Below are 10,135 nucleotides of genomic sequence, written 5' to 3'. Positions count from 1 at the left end.
CATGGTGATTAAAATGTTTTCTAAAAATGGGAAGACCTATTAACTGCATGATCTTTTGTTTTTGCCTGGGAATATACAGGTTTGGGGTGGAGGGGAATTGCTTTGGAAACTTGTATACTTTGTTCTACTTTTTCTTCTATAAAATGCTGGTTCAGTAGAAAAAAAAATCTCAATTGTATTAAGGGAGACAGGACTTTGGAGTGTGGCAAGTGTCATGTGGTTGTAAGATATGTGATACAAAGTATCCTGATCGTCCTGCAGCATCTTCACCAAAGTCTCCACTGCTTACTATGACTGTTTTCTTACAGGGCTTTTCTGGAGTGAGGGAGCAAACTGAGGGAAGAACCAGAAGGCTGCCAAAATGTAAGTCATGGTGGATATGATAGACAAAATGACCGGAGAATAAGAGGAAAGCTGACATCAAGGAAATATCAATATCTGACGAGAAGATTAGGGCCACCCTAATAACGTGTTATTAATTTGCACATTTTAAGAGGAGTTTACAAATCCCTCTTTGCATCAAAAACATCAGTCCTTGGGCCTATTCCCATATATTCTCATTCAGTTGGTCTGGAGTGAGACCCAGACATTCAACATTTTTTCAAGATCAAGTGAATCTGAAAGGTGCAGCCAAGATTGAGAACTAAAGTGAAGAATCTAAAATAATCCAAGCAATGCATGTTACAACTGATAAAGTAGAAAAGTACATACAGATACAATTCCTTTCTCTTTTTTGTCTCTTTTCTTTCTTTCATCACACAAATGATTTTAACTACTATTCTGATAGTTTTATTAATAAGCACTCAGTAAATGTGTTGCATTCCTAACAAAGAGAGAAAAATAACATGAACCTAATAAATTAGTATAGATTTATCTAAAATATTGTAATCTATGGCTTCTTGATTATTAAAGAATATTAATAAATAATATAAATTTAGTAGTAATAGAAATATATGCACATCTGGCTTGACAGTTTTGTGAATATATATTAGTCTACATTATGTTTAAATAGCCTTTCTTTACCAAGTTATTAAATTTCTCACAAACCGTTTTTTGAGAGTCATTTTATTTTAGTGTAGGTGTTGAGGGCTTGGGATATTTTGAAAGCAATAGTACATTTAAAATGTAGACATTCATTCAACGAGTATTCTTAAACTGCTCTGTAATAACTCAACATGGTAAAGGCTACAGAGAAATGGGAAGGAAGTTCAGGTGAGGTTGAGAAGACTAAAGGTAAGCTGTATAAAGAAAAAAAATCATTGGTAATAAAGAATTCATTAATAGATTGACTCATAGAGATCACCACCGAGTCAGCAACTCTGCAGCTAGGATTAACTGACTGTTATGCCACAGGGTTGGCACAGCTGGGATTGACTGACTGCTATGCCACAGGGTTGGGCTGAGAATAGTAGGGAGGGTACTAAGTTGGATACTCCAGAAAAATCTCTCCTTATAGCTCTTCTAGCATTGGAGAGAAAATCAGAAAAATAATCTAAGGCCTTAATTTAGCACAATATTACCAGCTGGTTTTTCGAAACATCCCAAATGGTCAAAGAGTTTACCACAAGCGTCTCTACATAGCTATGTTTTTAGTGCTATGGTTGTTTACTTGAGAAAAGTCTTCCTAATATCCTAATTGTGTCTATATTGACATAATGGTATTGGTTTATTGAACTCATCTCTTTACATTGATAGCCTTTAATAGAAAAACATGTATCTATATATATTCACCAAAAATTAATACACTATATTGTAACCAGTCCCATTAGAACAGATAACTATGCTCAAAAAATTTCAAGAAAGTTATTTATTTACTTTAACAGTTTCACTGAAGTATAATTGACATTCAGCAAAACTGTATATATTGAAAGTGTGCAGTTTGGTTTTTGACATGTTATACACTCATGAAACTAACTGCAATCAAGAGAACAAACATATTCATCATTCCCAAGAGTTTCCTCATGCTCCTTTATAACCATTCATGCACTCCACTTCCCTGCAGAAATCTCTGCACTGTTTTCTGCCACCATAGATATCAGTTTTGTCTAACTTCTTTCACTGAGAATAATTATTATGAGATACATCTTTGCTATTGCATGCATCAATAATTCATTCTTTTCTCATTCTGAGTAGTATTTCATTAGATGCACAATTTGTTTATCTGTTCCCTTGTTAAGAAGAAACATTTTGGCTTTTTATTTTTGCCGATTGCAGATAAAGCTACTATGAATGTTTGTGTCGAAGTCTTTGTATGGACACTTGCTCTCATTTCTTGGGTTCATGCAGAGAAGTGGAATGCTGGATTGCCTAGTAGTTGCATGTTTAACTTTTTAAGAAAGTGCAAAACTATTTTCCAAAAAGGTTGTAGCATTTTACTCTTGCACTCCACTCCCCTGCAGAAATCTCTGCACTGTTTGTAAAATGTAGGTCACTGCTTGCTGTGTTTAAGAGTTTCAGTTTCTCCGCATCCTCAACAATATTTCATATGGTCAGTATTTTTAATGTTGACCATTATAATAAGTGTATATATATATTTTAGTGTAACTTCAGGTGAGTGATTTTAAAGACTTCCTTGCTAGGAAATAGGAAAATAAGAAAAATGCATTCAGTCCTCTTTTTCTTTCTGTGCTGTCTTAGATATTTCAGGTTCAGTATCTGTTCCAAAACCTTTCTCTCTGCTCTACCATGGCCAAAAGAGTTCATTCACCTTTCCTCTTTGACTCTTGCAGACAATTGTGTGCCTTTAAAGGAAATAACAACAAGAATTAGGAGCGCCCTGGAGGCAAGGTAAAATTTGGCCTGTGTAATCAATCATATCTGCTTCACTGAACCATAATGACTGTGTACAGGAAGACATCTTCAGTGGGGCAGACTTGTTTCTATGAAATCCTTAACATTTTGTGGGAGAGAAAGCAGTTTTATATTTAGCTTTTAACATGCTCAGTCATAACTACTTTTCTTGGGCATAAGTGAGTTGTATTGGTGTGCAGTTATGGTAATATGTCAAAAAATAAAGATAAGTACATCAGTAGAACAGCTGGCCTATTTTAAAAATAGTGTCTTTAATAATTCAAGCTAAGAAATAGGATCAATTGTGTAATATCCAACATCGCAATAACCATTTACAAATGGTGAATTGTGGCGGCTGCCCTCAGTTTCCTCCAGAATTATTTCCCTCAAATCAAGTAAAGTCAAAAATTCGGAGACAGATATATGACCTTGAGGGACAATTTCCAGGAAACACAAAACAAACAATATACTAGTTTCTGCAACTAGGGAAAAAAGCTGTAATGCTGTAAGGAGTCACCAAACTATAATGGTAGCCAATAAAAGTATTACAAATGCCAAGCAGATGAAGCTTTGTAAAGTAAGTCACTTTATCATCTAGTTCTTTAGTTTCTGTTTTCATTGAAGTTCAGACATGCAGCAAGTATTTTATTTAACTACTTAGGGGGTGATATTAAGTCTCTATAATACGTGACTTTCTTTGCACACATTTCCCATAAGTCATTCCAAACTACTTTCATACAACGTAAAGGAGAAATCGGGAAAATCTTCAGTCAACCACCACACCTTAGAAAGTGATCCCTGAATTAGAATGTCCATGTTATATACTGAATGTTATGACCTATAAGAGGAAATACATGAGTATCTAATCTTGAGGAAGATTATGGTCTTGATGATGAAATTGATGAGGGTGAAGAAGTTATTCATGATGATGATGATAACACTACTACTACTAATGATCATGGCACCTCGCATTTTCAGGGTGCCTACTCTGGGCCAGTTTTGCATACATTATCTCATTTAATCTTTGCAAAGCCCTGTCAGGTTGGTCATATTATTATCTCCCTTTTACAGGAAAGTTCACTGAAATAAATTACATAGGCGGTATAGCACTTTGTAAGCTCTCTCCATTCTAGTCTTGTCTCTCTGTTACCACAAAAATTAATGGAACTTAGTTATAAGAATTGTTATTAGCAGAAAAATTGGAGGACAGACAGTGTGCAGTTTGGTTGGAGGAAGAGCTTGACAGCTCTCCACCTGGATAACAATCAGTTAATGGATGTAGATATCAGGAATAAGGGAGAAAGCTCTTCAAGCTGCAGATCATTATGCAGCAGCTCAGCATGTTTATTAATCATTGTGCACAATTAAAATGCCATTTCATCCCTCTAATTAAAACAAGTAGTTCCCTGAGGCTAGCACCTGAACTAATGAAGCCTGGTTGCCTAAGGATCTCACTCAGGGAAGGGAATTAAACAATGGAGGAAGCAGTATGTTTACCAGGTTGCCCAGACAACGTCAAACTGTATATGACATCATGAGCGAGTGGACCAGTTGAGACTGTAATTTTAAAGAGCCAGAGATGCTTCTTTTTCTGAGCAAAAGCTGGATTTCAATATTGAAATTTTTCTAAATTTGTAATCGGTTGGTATCAATATACCTGAATTAGAATGTCCATGTTATATAGTGAAAATCATGACCTCTCAGAGGACAAGTATGAGGATCTAATCTTGAGCAAGCTAAAAATGTTAGGTGCCATTATCATTAGTGATAATATTGTCATCATCATTATCATCAATAACTTTTTCACCCTCATCATCAAGACCAATTGTATTGGTTGGTATATTGATACCAACCAATTGTATACTTTACAATAAATTCTAAATTTTCTTTCTTCTTGGTATGTGGAATGGGTATCTTGATGTTTGGAGAGAGGATTTTGAGGAATTCTCTATTGGCATCTAGGTATTTGGGAGGCTGAAGGGATTTTTGAAATCGGTTGACTCTAGAAATAAAAGGGTATAGATAGGTTATGGAGCCACAATTTAAAATAGAGGGTAAATAAATGGGCTAGATGAAAGAAAACCTAGGATTCAGTCCCAGTATTGCCACTTGAACTGAATGACCCTGAACAAAGTCCTTAGAAAATAGAAGGACTGAACTAGGTAATCATCAAGTTTTCTTCTAGTTCCAAAATTCTATGGCTTTGTGGTAATTTGTGATTAACATAACAGTGCAAAGAAATTTCATTGTATCCCAGTTCCCTTACAAGTTTGGCTGAATCAAGTCTTGCCTATTCTTTCCTTCTAATTCCTGTTCAGCTCACCAGCATATCTTTGGTGTCTGATACTATACTTGGCGTATAGAAGTTGCTTAATTAAATATACATGGAAAATATCAATCAGGTTAAACCTACAGATCTCAGTAATACACAGCTTTCAGTGCCTTGCTTCAAATATTTAGGAGCAACCCTACATACGATTCTGCATTATTTATCTGAGAAGTGGCAAACCTGAGGGTTATGAAAGCTGATTTCATTTCAGCCCGTCTGTAAACTCAGTTTTGTACAATTCTGTACCTGAAAGCTGTGGTCTCATGTTGCCTCCACTTGTACTAGGCAAGAAGCCATGGCTTATTCTTCCCCTTTTCTACCTGTCATCCCTTTAGTCACCTTGATTCCTTGATATCCCAGAAAAATAGTCACGCCTAGAAGTTGGAGGAACTTAGGAGCATTGGTTGTTTTTTTTTTTCTTTTTGGAGATGGAGTCTTGCACTGTGGCCCAGGCTGGAGTACAGTGGTGTGATCTCAGCTCACTGCAGTCTCCACCTCCTGGGTTCAAGCAATTCTCCTGCCTCAGCCTCCTGAGTAGCTGGGACTACAGGTGCACGCTGCCACACCTGGCTAATTTTTTGTATTTTAGTAGAGATGGGTTTTACTGTATTGCCCAAGCTGGTCTTGAACTCCTGAGCTCAGGCAATCCACCCGCCTCGGCCTCCCAAAGTGCTAGGATTATAGGCATGAGCCTCTGAGCCTGGCTGGAGCATTGGTTCTTATTTTTTATGGGTCATAGAGTTTCATGAAAATCTGATAAATTTCATGAAATCTTTCATCAGAAAAATGTGTAGCATGATTTTGCAAACAATTGTGGGTTATGAGGTTCACAGAGTTTTGGAAGCTCATCTATGGAGCTCAGGTTAAGTTAAGAATTCTTATTTTAAAGGGTTATGTAAGAATTTCTAACAGTCCTTTAGGGAGCCTGTGTCTCTCCTCCCTTCTTGCCTCCCTCCAGCATGTGAAGAAAGATGGCCAGCTAACAGAAGAATAGATTTTGTTTGTTTGTTTGTTTCCTTGTTGCTGTTTTTTTTTTTGGGTAGAGACAGAATATGCATGTGCATGTCAACGGCAAGTTGTTCTTTACAGTGTGGCCAGTAGGCTCCAGAATGAGGCATAATGATTTCAGTTATTTCCTCTTCTACCTTCTTTATTTATAACCAGGCATCTGGCTTTGATGTATTTACTTTAAACAAAGTAAAAGGACAACAGCGAGGTGGTAATAATCACGCTAGTAAAAATTAGGCAAAGTATAGAAAAATATTAGGGCCTTCATTTTCTCACACTGTTCATCCTATTCTTCGGGCGAGGAATATGTTGGTAACTGGAAATTACAAGCTCAAGTTATTCGACTTATGAATCTAAGAATTTAATCTTTCTGTTTTTGAAGAATTGTTCATATGTTGAACCTAAATCTTTCTTTCCAAACTGAAGTTCAGTTTCTCTTGTACATCATAGTAGGAAATGTAACTTGGTCAATAAGACATCCAGAAACTAGCAGAAATCAGCCAATAACTCAGATTTAAGTGGCATGATAATTGGGTTTCCTAAGCATTTTTTGGTATTAAAACAAGTTAATCAACCATAAAACACAAACTCATCTAAGGTCGTGAGTGTGCGAAGTGGTAAGGCGGCGTGGGCGCGGTCGAAAGCACTGTGAAGTGTTTTTTTTTTCTTTCTCAAATCGGAGTTATGTCATATTTTGGCCAAGAGAGGAAAGGAGGTCTGGAGGTGAGAGAAGGATTCGGCGAAAGAGGGGGACATAAGAGCCAATCGGCGGTGGTGTTTAGGGAGACGGTAGCAGGTTGGTATCATGATTTTAGTTTTGGAGTGACGAGACATAAAAACAAAAGGGTGTGGGTGCGGGTTGGCCCGAGAAGAGGAGATGAGATCTTAAACTGCGCGAAGTGAAGGAGCAGAGAGGAGCGGGAGTGGGTGTATTAGTTTTTTGGTTTGAAGTGGGCGCCTGGTAGGTGCTGTGATATTTACTCAAACATTGGAGGTGAAAGCGGTTGTGAGAAGGAAGGGTTGGAGGCAAAAAACTAGTAATGAGTGAGGAGTACTAGCGCAAGCCACAGGATGGCAACACATGATTTTCTGCCTAGATGCTTTATTTTAAGTTGATTTACAATTGCTTAAAATCTTTTCTTGGTATGAAGGTCATAAATTAATGGTTAAAATAGGCAAGTGTAAACCTTTACTAGTCCTCAAATCACAGCTTTAGCTTAAGCTTTCCTGGATGTGAGCCTGTAAGTTGCCAAACTACTGTGGTAGAGTTGAGAGAGAAAAGGAGGCTTTTTTCCCCCTTTTTATCAGACAAAACTGGGTTAAAATCCCGTATGCCATATATTTAGCTATCTGACCCTGGGTAAATTATTTAATCTCTCTGAGCCACGGTTTTCAGCTGTAAAGCAGTAGGAAAAACATTCTTCTGGTAAGGTTCATGGTAGGCACACTGATTTAAAAAATCAGTTATTTCCCTATACCTTGAATTGTTATTACACTTGGATGGTGTCACTATGACCACAAAGGTAGCAGAAAAAATGCAGTGACTCTGTGAGATAGTTAAAAGATCAAGAAAGGCAGTGGGTCAAAATTCCGGTAGACAACTCGAGAGTTAGGACATAGCGCAATCTGCATTGCTTAACACTGAGGCTATATTCTGAGAGATGCATTGTTAGTCCATTTTGATATTGTACAAACATCATAGAGTATCCTTACAGAAACCTAGATTGTATAACCTCCTACACACCTAGGCATACAGCCTGTTGCTCTTAGGCTACAAAACTGTACAGCTGGATACTATTCTGAACACTGTGGGCAACTGTGGCACAATGGTAAGTATTATGTGTATCTAAACATAGACAAAGTAATGCATTGCATGAGGACTCTATAACAGCTATGACATCATTAGGCAATAGGAATGTTTCAGCTTCATTATAATCTTACGAAACTATTATTGTATATGAGGTTCATTGTTGACCAAAACACCATTATGTGGGGCATGACTGTAACTGGCTTCCAGATGTGAGAATGGGCCACTGGGCAAGAGTACTCTTTGGTGTCTGTGGTCAGGGTTGGCAACGAGAAATCTAGGGGGTTGAGTATGGTTGGTTAAGTCTCAGAGCATCATGTGGCCAGGCAGGGAAGGAATAAAGGAGTCAAATATTCATTCATTCATTTACTCAAAACTAAATACTGAGAACCTGCACTATTTCTGGTAGTGGAGTGGTTTATTATCTAGCTGGGGAGAGAGAAAACACACACACATAAATTATAATGCACTATGATAAGTGTTAGAGATATTAACAAAGTCTTTTGAGAACAGAGAGAACAGAGCACTTAACATTTGAGAACTTGAGAAAGGTTCTTGGCTCACTAAATGTTTATGCAAAGAGGGAGGAATATTTAGTCTGGGTGTTAAAGGATGAGTAGAAGTTTGCCAAAGGGAAGATGCAGTAAAAGAAAATTGTAGTTTGAGGGAAATAGAATGGATGTAGCTTGAAATTATAATGGTCTGATGTATAAAGGGAATGATGCCAAATTTAATAGACAGTCAAGAAAGTTGCATAAAGAGGGAGGTGAGCTCAGATTGGGAACATTTTTAATATGCTGATTCTACTTATATTGTGTAGGTAAATGGAGAGCTATCAGAGGTTTACTGAAGTGTTGGATGACATGATAAGTTTGGTTTTAAAGGAAGATGACTCTAACAGCAGGTTCAGGATGGGCTATACTGAGAACAATCAAGTCACAGAGATATTAGGAAGCTCATTGATTTAATAAATACTGTAGTCATTTTTGGAGGAGTGAGGAATAATCATATGAAACACATCTAAAAATATTTTGAATTTTGCCAGATTTCTAGCTTACAAAGTATTCTTATACCGAGTACTTCATTTATTCTCTAAATAGCTCTGTGAAGTAAACATTAGTATTAGTAGTACTTATATTTTATAGATGAAGAGAGTGAAAATTAGAGAAAATAAAAGACAACCATCTTCCAGTTACTAAGCGGGATGCTGGGATTAGATTAACTCAGGTATTTGAGCTACAACATCATTGATTTTTTTTCTATCATACAGTTGCTCAGAATCCAATTGAATTTTCCAGTTGAGCATGAAAATTATATTGTTGCAAAAACAGCTGCAATAATTTACCTTCCTGAATCAACATACTTGGGTATCTCCCTTCCATTCTGATTCTGGACTTACCCATATGACTTACCTTCTTAAGTGGGACAATAGCAAACATGGCTAAATTGGAGACCTGAAAACTATTTGTGCAATGGGGCTTGCCCATTTGTGATACACTTTGGAACCCTCAACCTGCCCTGTGAAGAATCCTTGGCTTGCCTGTTATATAATGAGACATGTGGCCAGATTATCCCTATTGCTCCACCTGAATTCAAGCCAACCACAAGACATGTGGATGAGGCTGTTCTAGATCATCCAGCCCCAGATAAGCCAACCCAGCCCAGAATCACCCAAGTGATGCAGAATTTGTTTATTGTTTTAAGCCATTACGTTTGGGAATTATAATGCAGCAAATATCAATGAATAGTCTATATTCTGCAAATGCCCTTTGTACCTACAGATATTTGAACAAAGCAACAAAACAACAACAACAAAAATGTATTGGAAATATCCAAAGGTTTTATTTCTACCACCCTGAGCAGTGATTTCTGAACTCAGCCACATGAGAATTACCTGGACACTTGTTTAAAACTCAGATTCTTCCAATCACCCTAGACCCCTAACTCAGTATTTGCATGGCAAGAGCTTGGAAGGCTATGTTTTATTTTTTTTTTTCGGGTCTCAATCAATTGAGATGTTTATTTTGCCAAGGTTAAAGACAATGCCTGGGAGAAAAAACAAAACAAAATGGAATCACAGAAAAAGCCTGTGATCTGTGCCCTCCTCCAAAGATGACTTTGATGAATTGATGGGTGCTGTCGAGTTGATGGGTGCAGCACACCAACATGGCATAAGTATACATATGTAACAAACCTGCACG

General features: G+C 37.3%; 1 long non-coding RNA gene across 1 annotated transcript in view; it reads left to right on the top strand.

Moving 5' to 3' along the window:
- Positions 1–308: 308 nt before the first annotated feature.
- LOC108532777 (uncharacterized) overlaps positions 309–10,135 on the top strand; it is a 15,410-nt gene continuing 5,583 nt past the window's right edge. The window contains exons 1-2 of the long non-coding RNA XR_001886546.1: positions 309–363; positions 2,730–2,787. This is a non-coding gene — a long non-coding RNA (uncharacterized LOC108532777). The remainder of the gene's footprint in view (positions 364–2,729; positions 2,788–10,135) is intronic.

Source organism: Rhinopithecus bieti, unplaced genomic scaffold, assembly GCF_001698545.2.
Source record: "Rhinopithecus bieti isolate Rb0 unplaced genomic scaffold, ASM169854v2 scaffold_7681, whole genome shotgun sequence".
Taxonomy (NCBI): Eukaryota; Metazoa; Chordata; class Mammalia; order Primates; family Cercopithecidae; genus Rhinopithecus; species Rhinopithecus bieti.
This window is presented reverse-complemented; position numbering and strand designations above follow the sequence as displayed.